The sequence below is a fragment of the Leiobunum rupestre genome, chromosome 2 (assembly GCF_980474605.1).
Source record: "Leiobunum rupestre chromosome 2, qqLeiRupe1.1.hap1, whole genome shotgun sequence".
NCBI classification, from domain to species: domain Eukaryota; kingdom Metazoa; phylum Arthropoda; class Arachnida; order Opiliones; family Sclerosomatidae; genus Leiobunum; species Leiobunum rupestre.
The window spans coordinates 75,708,427-75,715,064 of record NC_143385.1 but is presented as its reverse complement, the minus strand read 5'-3'; the positions used below and the strand labels follow the sequence as shown (position 1 = coordinate 75,715,064).

Sequence of the window (6,638 nt, the reverse complement as noted above, 5' to 3'; positions counted from 1 at the left end):
AGATTAGAGGGTTAAAGGGTAGACCCTGTGGGTGGTCCACTTTGTTAGTTTTTTTTGTTATTTATTTACGGGTATTCTTAACGACCTATATATAGTTGTGTTGATTCAAAGGAGATAATTTAACGTTAATTGCTTTAAGAGCTGGCGGTTAGTCAAGTGGCTCTCTGTGCTTTGTTGATGGTAAGGTTTTTGCTTCTTGTAAATATATTTGGTGTGGATATTTGGATATCTACGATTTCTAACGCAGTCAATGATTTCTTGGGTGTGCGAGTCATTATATGATATTGGAAATTGGACGGCATTGGTCTTTTTCATGCGGTATGTGTCACAACGTCAACTGGAAGTTGAAATAAAATGAGCGTTAAAGATGCGGCAAGTATTTCGTAAGCGAGAAAAATACAAATACCATCTGTAGATGTTTCTTTCATTAAAATTTGCTTAGTATTATATTCAACTGATAAACATGTACTGTAAAAAGGGTTAAATTCAATTGTGCATTGTTTTAGTGAATCTAACTCGCTGTTGTAACTACTTAATTTATAATATTCTGAATAAATTAAACTCGATTGTTTCGTCTCAATTATTTAAATTAAAATTAAAATTTTATACCGGGCAGGGTTTGAACCGAGAATACGTTTTTCGTAAATAACTCTGAATTGCGGAGATATCTTTGGGGGTCGTGTCGAGAAATTAATACCACTAGGGACCATACTTCCGAGGAGAGGTATATTTTGGCTTGCCAACTTGTTTAATGGTGAATTTATTTCCTTTTTATTTCTTAAGTTGAGTAAAAAAAATGATTTATTTGTTTTTGGCACTGAAATGTTTAGTTCCAAAACAACATAAATCTATTTATTTGGTTTTGAGATATGGTAACACTATCGTTCTTTCATTTCCAAAGTGTAATGTATTGATTTAAACCTTATTTTCTAATATATTTATGTTAAACTAAGTATTTTTTAAGTCAGAACACAAAATTATTTTAATAGAATATAAAATACATTCGTTTTATAAAGACTATAATTGAACATGGAATATATATTAAGTATTTAAAAAAGAGTAAACATTATGGCATTTTTGAGAAAAACTGTAATGTTGTTTAACTTAAAGGGCCCCACCGGCGTTTGAAATTCGTCAGTTTCCCGCGCGAATCGCGGACATAGGGTAGGCTGTGGCTATTGCCACACAAAGTGTGTGGCAAATCCCAAATTGGTTCGTGTATTTCTTATTGACCCACAAATTGGTTCGTGTATTTCTTATTGGCCCACAAATTGGTTCGTGTATTTCTTATTGGCAAACAAATTGGTTCGTGTATTTCTTATTAGCACACAAATTGGTTCCCGAATTTCTTGTGAACGTTCCTTTAAATCCATTCCATAAAAAATTTCCAGTTTCTCATCACGACCGTTGAACAAAGTTGAGTCTTAATATTTGCAGTGCCGGATTAGCCATATAGCAGGACTAGCAAATGCTACGGGCCCCGCGTTTCTGGAGGCCCCGCGCCTAGAGCCATTACCGTAACTAGGCAGGTGCCACCGGTAAGGCCACACATGACCCGGAAACGAGGTTAAAAAATGTTATGTTATCAGTAGTGACGTAGCTTCAGATTTTGGACCAGCCAACAACTAGACTCCATGGACCTTTTTTGGAATTTACCGTTTAGAAAAGTATGTTTATAATTTTTAATGCCCCCCCCTAGGCCCATGGGCCCGCCTGCATTGCGGACTCTGCTCCCCCATAGCTACGCCACTGGTTCACTGTGGCATTCATTAAACCTTTAGCATACGTATTGTCACACATTTGGTAATTATGTCACTTTTGGTTTAAGCTTTTTGAACCCCAAACGGCGCCCCTTACCCTTGCGCGCCCTTAGCGAGGGCCAACCCCGCCAATGTCTATATACGGTACTGGGCAAACTGATTACTATTTCTCATATCAGATATATTTCCGATAAACAACCTGATTTCTCTGGCTCCCTGTACGCTTTTTTATCTGACCTACGGCTATCTGGTTTCGGTAACCGACGAGGCCACAGATATTTAAAATATTATTTAATTTGTACTCCCTTGTAAGGAGTGTCACTGAAAAGTTTTAAATATAATTTTTAACATTTACGTTTTGGGTTCCCGTACGGACGTAATTAGTGTTTTCCCTTCGCTCAAGATTCGTTATTGTCTCTCGCAAACTACGTTGCATATTTGAATTTAGAGGTCCTTAAATTATGCTAATCATTCCTTAATTCTACGTAGCTTCGCGCCTACTTGGTATTCTCACTACAGTGGCGGCGCCAGGAATTTTCGCGAGGGTAGGCAAACCAAATAAATGGGCCCCCGACCTGGGACCCCACTTTTCTCAACGAAATGCTTCAATAAAATAAAGTAGTGATGTACATGACGAACAAAAAAGTTCTAACAACAGTAAAACGAGTCCAAATATAACAGAACTGGTTTTATTTACTAGGAGATACCTCAAAAATTTCTAAATACATTATCGACAATTGTTTCATCGTTATTTATAAATAATTTTATCTCGTGGGACAATTTTGAGACCCTTCCTAGATCAATTTGGGGCCCCTTATAGGATGATTTTGGGGCCCCTAAAAATTTTAAGGTAGGCAGTGGCCTACCTGGCCTACCCCCTAGCGCCGCCACTGTCTCACTATACCCAACTTTTCACAAATAACTGCAATACAGGTTGCTGATCCCTTAAGATTTTCTCGGAATTTGCGCGGGATCTAGTAAAATTTAAATGCCAAAGTGGCCCTTAATTTAAATACAAAACACAACAAGAATAAAAGATGTTTTAAGAACCGATATTTCATCTCCCGCCAAATTATTCAACACTTTTAGTTTAACCAAAAGTTACATAATTAACAAAAGTGTGTCAAAATAATTTGGCGGGAGATCAAATATCGGTTCTTAAAACATCTTTTATTCTTGTTGTGTTTTTTATTTAAAGGGCCACTTTGGCATTGAAATTTTACTAGATCCCGCGCAAATTCCGAGAAAATCTTAAAGGGATCAGCAACCTGTATTGCAGAAATGTATCACAATTGGCTAGCGGACAGTCAAGCATAAATTTGTCAGCAGCAACCTACGGCGCAACACACCTTTTTGGTTTTAATTACGCGCATGCGCTTACGGCCCAATGTTTCTTAGAAGCAGACGACGCCATCTCTCCGTATGGTAACCATGGGTAACGAATGTTCAGTGAAACTTATAATAAAACGTTGAAAGTGTTATAACAAATTTAGGAATTAAATTTAAATGAAAAAAAGTGATTATATTACTGAATTTAAGAAAAAAAGAGCGAACACGAGAAAATATTACATGTAAGTGGTAACAGGTACGGTTTGCCGGACTTAGATCATGATGAAAATCTAGGCCTTGACGAAAACGTGGATGTTGCTCGGCCTTCTATTTCTACAGAAGTTGGAAAGCAGTAGCACATTAAACTATTTAGTATTTTGTTAAAATTTGAGGAAGCTCTACAATTTTTGTGTGGTGAGTTGATAGTGATATCGATTAATTTATTCCTGCTTTAATTCGTGACTAATTTTTCATTCTAAATAAATAAATTAATGGGCAGTTTCTTTACATCAAATCAAGATGTTACCCATCTATGAGATCCGTCAGTTACCTTGTGGTTATGGTACTTGACCCAGAGGCGTACTGTGGGTAAATGGTGCCCGGTTCTAGACAAAACAAATTATAATTAGCTTTGATATTCTAAAGATAGGAGTGTTTTTGGCGCACGGTTCAAAATGTACTCCTGAACCCAGGGGGCCTATTCTTGTCTCGGTTACGACATAACGATTCCGCCTTATCACTTCGCCATACCGACATTCGAGATAACGACATTCGCTTGGAACCTTATTCTTGTCCCCCTGTCGCTATCAGAAATGTCGTAAAAACGAAAATACCGCCAGGCGAGTTGTGACGTCAAAATCCGGTGACGCGCCCCTCTAATCGTCCAATAAGAATCGCACTTATTTATTTCTGTCGGCTGCTGTAATATTTTGGCGTTTGTTTACGTTTTCGCAGTTGTCATTTTTGTTCTTCGTTGGTAGTTTTTTTTTAAATAACATTGAGTCGCGCCACTAAATTCTGCGGAAATCTATAGGTTTTAATTTTAGAATACATGGAGGCTAAAGAACGTTTCGTTATCCGTAAGTTTGATGCAAACTGTACAAACGAGGCGTACAGTACACCGCGATGTCGATTAGTCTTGTCCAAAGGCTTGATGCTTGTGGTGGACCGTACTGGAGGTGCAGTAATTTTTTTGGAATAGAAATACTGTTACTTCTATCACTTATACATAATATTCCAGAGTTTGGCTGACTGGAACTTCCCAAACTAGAACTAAGACAACTGAGGAAGGTCGAGCAAATGCTGGGCAGCTCTCGTTTATTGAGCGGCCTAGGGGGTACATTTGGCCACTACGAAGTACCAGAAGCTGGTTTTCGGGTAAGTATTCTTTCATGAATACATTTCATGCTAACATTTCTTGGTTTTAAAAACAGATAATTGAAGAAAATGGATGCGGCATTGGCTACTTTAGATCAAAGTCCCGCAGCTTCTTCAACAATGGCTCCTCCATATTCAGTCACTATCGCCAATTCTTCTCCCACTGGCTCCCATTCCCGCAGATCTCCAAGATTTAATCATAGTTCACCAGTAGCGTCTGTGAGTTCTAATCACTCCCAAGGTAAAAATATTTCTCCAGCTGCACGAGGTAAGTAGAAAATCCTTTACTTTAAAAATATTTAAAATTTGTAAAAGATAATTTGGCTTAAACCGTTTAAAGGTCGCAACCAACAAAGGCAACAGGGCCATATGCGAGGGCTCACAAATTTCTTGAGAAAATAAATTCAAATCTTGATAAGCAAACTAAGATAATGGAAGATCAGTTGGAAACTTGGTGCCATATATCTAGTTCTCAAAAGAGAATTTGTATTGTATAAACTATTTGAGTTTCATATGCTTAGTTTTAAAACAAAGTAAGTGAAAAATTCAAATTTTTTATTTTGAAGAATCTTTTACAATTTCATTAATAAAGTTTTGAAAAGAGAAATAGTTGTTTTTCTGTTGCCTATACACCCTCCTACTTACCATTATATTGAGAAGTTAATACCCAAAACTTACCTTAGGAATGATCTCTAGAGTTCTTGGTTGCTATATAACTTTTTTCAAAGATATCTTGAAACCATTGTATATGTGGGCATCATGAGTACGCCCAGGAAACTTGGCTTTGACATTCAAAATTACCAAATCACAATCGCAAACCTTAATACTATGTAAATTTTTGAATGTACATGTATATTATTTATATATATAAATAAAGCTTACCAATTGCAAATTTAAGGAATGGTATCTTTTCCTGTTAATGTACAAATGTTCCCAATAATTTGAATCTTATGAATTTGGAGCAATATTTGCAATGTGCGTACAATCTATTGCAGCAATGGCCCCCCGGAAATCTGGTCTTCTCCATAAATCTATATGCATTGTTAAATTAATATTTCTCTGCTATGAGAAGATTTGATAATTACCTCAACTTTGTGGCTTCCCTTTCCACTTTACTCAGTGGAAATTTTATCCATTTTGGCATTAAAATGCTATTTATTGCATCGGTTACTTGATGCAGACAGCGACTGACCGTTGCCTGACTGACATCAAGAAACAAATCTTGGCCAACTGCTTTCTGGTAAGCATAAAATCGAACAGCCACTAACGCCTAATGAACCATATAATTATTAAAACGCTAATAATTACGAAATTTAATTCTTAAATTCATGGCTCACCTTTGAATCTACAGGGAGATCCGTAACTCTTACGTTGGACGCGTTTGACTCTAACGTCGCTTTTAGATGCTCACAAATCTCTATTACTAAATACTTATCTAGGTGAAATAAACTTCTAAACTAATTTTCCGAAAGTTCAAAAGCTTTTGAGCTATCTCTTAGAACTCTCTCCCTCCACAAACTCTTCGTTTCTTCCATTTCTGACAGACACCGAAACTCAAAACATGCGAGCTGTAAAGCAGCCATTTTGAAAATACCGCGATTCGAAGCGAAAAATGACGTCATAACGACAAAGAAACGCGATTCCGACTTCCCCAGCCCTGTCGTTATAATTCGCTGGCGATACGGCGATGTCGAAGTGAATTTTGGAGACAAGAATAAGGTTTTCGCCAGTCGATGTCGTTATGGCGATATTTTATCGATTCCGCCATAACGACATGGCTATCGCCAAGACAAGAATAGGCCCCCAGGCTGGTACGCCTCGAACTTGTCAATTTTTATAGAACTATTTGTGGTGGGGCTTGCGATTTGGTTATTGGGTATAATTGTGTCTTATATTTTCTTTAACTTATTAGCGAGTTCTAAATTTTTTCTAATGGTTTATATATTTTTTGTATATTATAACATCAGAGTCATGCAGGTTCGCTACTCTTTTACATGGAAAGGTACACCGGAGTGGAAAAATAACTGATGTGGTGGGGCTTGCGATTTTTTTTTTTTTTTGAGATACACACACATCGGTGTCGACCCGAGGCCTTAGACACCAGCACACACACAATAACTGATTATCTCAACGATATCCCCAACAGGGCCCAATTCCGAAAGGCCCTTGCTG

The 6,638-nt window shown here is 37.4% G+C and overlaps 1 long non-coding RNA gene across 3 annotated transcripts; it reads left to right on the top strand.

Moving 5' to 3' along the window:
• Nucleotides 1-3,805: 3,805 nt before the first annotated feature.
• LOC149959028 (uncharacterized) lies at nucleotides 3,806-4,942 on the top strand. 3 transcript variants are annotated; one of them, XR_016478583.1, is made up of 4 exons: nucleotides 3,806-4,168; nucleotides 4,330-4,466; nucleotides 4,523-4,734; nucleotides 4,807-4,942. It is a non-coding gene; the product is annotated as an uncharacterized LOC149959028 (long non-coding RNA). The 3 variants fall into 3 exon arrangements; XR_016478582.1 differs by lacking the exon at nucleotides 3,806-4,168 and adding an exon at nucleotides 4,225-4,267; XR_016478581.1 differs by having other exon boundaries at nucleotides 3,807-4,168; nucleotides 4,330-4,734.
• The last annotated feature ends 1,696 nt before the right edge of the window (nucleotides 4,943-6,638 follow it).